This window comes from Petromyzon marinus, chromosome 4, assembly GCF_048934315.1.
Source record: "Petromyzon marinus isolate PM22_M1 ecotype Great Lakes invasive population chromosome 4, UKy_Petmar_22M1.pri1.0, whole genome shotgun sequence".
Lineage (NCBI taxonomy): Eukaryota > Metazoa > Chordata > Hyperoartia > Petromyzontiformes > Petromyzontidae > Petromyzon > Petromyzon marinus.
In genome coordinates this window covers 9,282,616-9,285,584 of record NC_133670.1, presented here as the reverse complement: position 1 = coordinate 9,285,584, position 2,969 = coordinate 9,282,616, and positions in this window count along the sequence as shown.

Sequence of the window (2,969 nt, the reverse complement as noted above, 5' to 3'; positions counted from 1 at the left end):
AGGGGGCTGCTAGAGAGGGGCATGGTCATCTCTAGGGGGCTGCTATAGAGGGGCATGGTCATCTCTAGGGGGGATGCTAGAGAGGGGCATGGTCATCTCTAGGGGGGATGTTAGAGAGGGGCATGGTCATCTCTAGGGGGCTGCTAGAGAGGAGCATCGTCATCTCTAGGGGGCTGCTAGAGAGGGGCATGGTCATCTCTAGGGGGCTGCTAGAGAGGGGCATGGTCATCTCTAGGGGCGATGCTAGAGAGGGGCATGGTCATCTCTAGGGGGGATGCTAGAGATGGGCATGGTCAGCTCTAGGGGGATGCTAGAAAGGGGCATGGTCATCTCTAGCGGGGATGCTCGAGAGGGGCATGGTCATCTCTAGCGGGGATGCTAGAGAGTGGTATTGTCATCTCTAGGGGGGATGCTGGAGAAGGGCATGGTCATATCTAGGGGGCTGCTAGAGAGGGGCATGGTCATCTCTAGGGGGCTGCTAGAGAGGGGCATGGTCATCTCTAGGGGGCTGCTAGAGAGGGGCATGGTCATCTCTACGGGGCTGCTAGACAGGGGCATGGTCATCTCTAGGGGGGATGCTAGAGAGGGGCATGGTCATCTCTAGGGGGCTGCTAGAGAGGAGCATGGTCATCTCTAGGGGGCTGTGAGAGAGGGGCATGGTCATCTCTAGGGGGATGCTAGAGAGGGGCATGGTCATCTCTATGGGGCTGCTAGAGAGGGGCATGGTCATCTCTAGGGTGCTGCTAGAGAGGGGCATGGTCATCTCTAGGAGGCTGCTAGAGAGGGGCATGGTCATCTCTAGGGGCGATGCTAGAGAGGGGCATTGTCATCTCTAGGGGGGATGCTAGAGAGGGGCATGGTCATCTCTAGGAGGCTGCTAGAAAGGGGCATGGTCATCTCTAGGGGGATGCTAGAAAGGGGCATGGTCATCTCTAGGAGGCTGCTAGAAAGGGGCATGGTCATCTCTAGGGGGATGCTAGAAAGGGGCATGGTCATCTCTAGGAGGCTGCTAGAAAGGGGCATGGTCATCTCTAGGGGGGATTCTAGAGAGGGGCATGGTCATCTCTAGGGGGCTGTGAGAGAGGGGCATGGTTATCTCTAGGGGGATGCTAGAGAGGGGCATGGTCATCTCTAGGGGGCTGATAGAGAGGGGCATGGTTATCTCTAGGGGGATGCTAGATACGGGCATGGTCATCTCTAGGGGGCTGTGAGAGAGGGGCATGGGTATCTCTAGGTGGCTGCTACAGAGGTGCATGGTCATCTCTATGGGGCTGCTAGAGAGAGGGGCATGGTCATCTCTATGGGGCTGCTAGAGAGGGGCATGGTCATCTCTAGGGGGCTGCTAAAGAGGGGCATGGTCATCTCTAGGGGGCTGCTAGAGAGGGGCATGGTCATCTCTAGGGGGCTGCGAGAGAGGGGCATGGTCATCTCTAGAGGGCTGCTAGAAATGGGCATCGTCATCTCTAGAGGGGCTGCTACAGAGGGGCATGTTCATCTCTAGGGGGCTGCTAGAGAGGGGCATGGTCATCTCTAGGGGCGATGCTAGAGAGGGGCATGGTCATCACTAGGGGGATGCTAGAGAGGGGCATGGTCATCTCTAGGGGGCTGTGAGAGAGGGGCATGGTTATCTCTAGTTGGCTGCTAGAAAGGGGCATGGTCATCTCTAGAGGGGGTTCTACAGAGGGGCATGGTCATTTCTAAAGGGCTGCTAGATAGAGGGGCATGGTCATCTCTAGGGGGGATGTTAGAGAGGGGCATGGTCATCACTAGGGGGATGCTAGAGAAGGGCATGGTCATCTCTAGGGGGCTATGAGAGAGGGGCATGGTCATCTCTAGGCGGATGCTAGAGAGGGGCATGGTCATCTCTATGGGGCTGCTAGAGAGGGGCATGGTCATCTCTAGCGGTGATGTTAGAGAGGGGCATGGTCATCTCTAGGGGGGATGCTAGAGAGGGGCATGGTCATCTCTAGGGGGGATGCTGGAGAAGGGCATGGTCATCTCTAGGGGGCTGCTAGAGAGGGGCATGGTCATTTCTAGGGGGATGCTAGAGATGGGCATGGTCATCACTAGGGGGATGCTAGAGACGGGCATGGTCATCTCTAGGGGGCTGCTAGAGAGGGGCAAGGTCATCTCTAGGGGGGATGCTGGAGAAGGGCATGGTCATCTCTAGGGGGCTGCTAGAGAGGGGCATGGTCATCTCTAGGGGGCTGCTAGAGAGGGGCATGGTCATTTCTAGGGGGGATGCTAGAGAGGGGCATGGTCATCACTAGGGGGATGCTAGAGACGGGCATGGTCATCTCTAGGGGGCAGCTAGAGAGGGGCATGGTCATCTCTAGGGGCGATGCTAGAGAGGGGCATGGTCATCAATAGGGGGATGCTAGAGAGGGGCATGGTCATCTCTAGGGGGCTGTGAGAGAGGGTCATGGTCATCTCTAGGGGGCTGTGAGAGAGGGGCATGGTTATCTCTAGTTGGCTGCTACAGAAGGGCATGGTCATCTCTAGGGGGATGCTAGAGAGGGGCATGGTCATCTTTAGGGGGCTGCTAGAGAGGGGCATGGGTATCTCTAGGTGGCTGCTACAGAGGGGCATGGTCATCTCTGGGGGGATGCTAGAGAGGGGCATGGTCATCTCTAGGGGGCTGCTAGAGAGGGGCATGGTCATCTCTAGGGGGATGCTAGAGAGGGGCATGGTCATCTCTAGCGGGGATGCTAGAGAGGGGCATGGTCATCTCTAGGGGGATGCTAGAGAGGGGCATGGTCATCTCTAGGGGGCTGCTAGAGAGGGGCATGGTCATCTCTAGGGGGCTGCTAGAGAGGGGCATGGTCATCTCTAGGGGGCTGCCAGAGAGGGGCATGGTCATCCCTAGGGGGCTGCTAGAGAGGGTCATGGTCATCTCTAGGGGGCTGCTAGAGAGGGGCATGGTCATCTCTAGGGGGCTGCCAGAGAGGGGCATGGTCATCCCTAGGGGG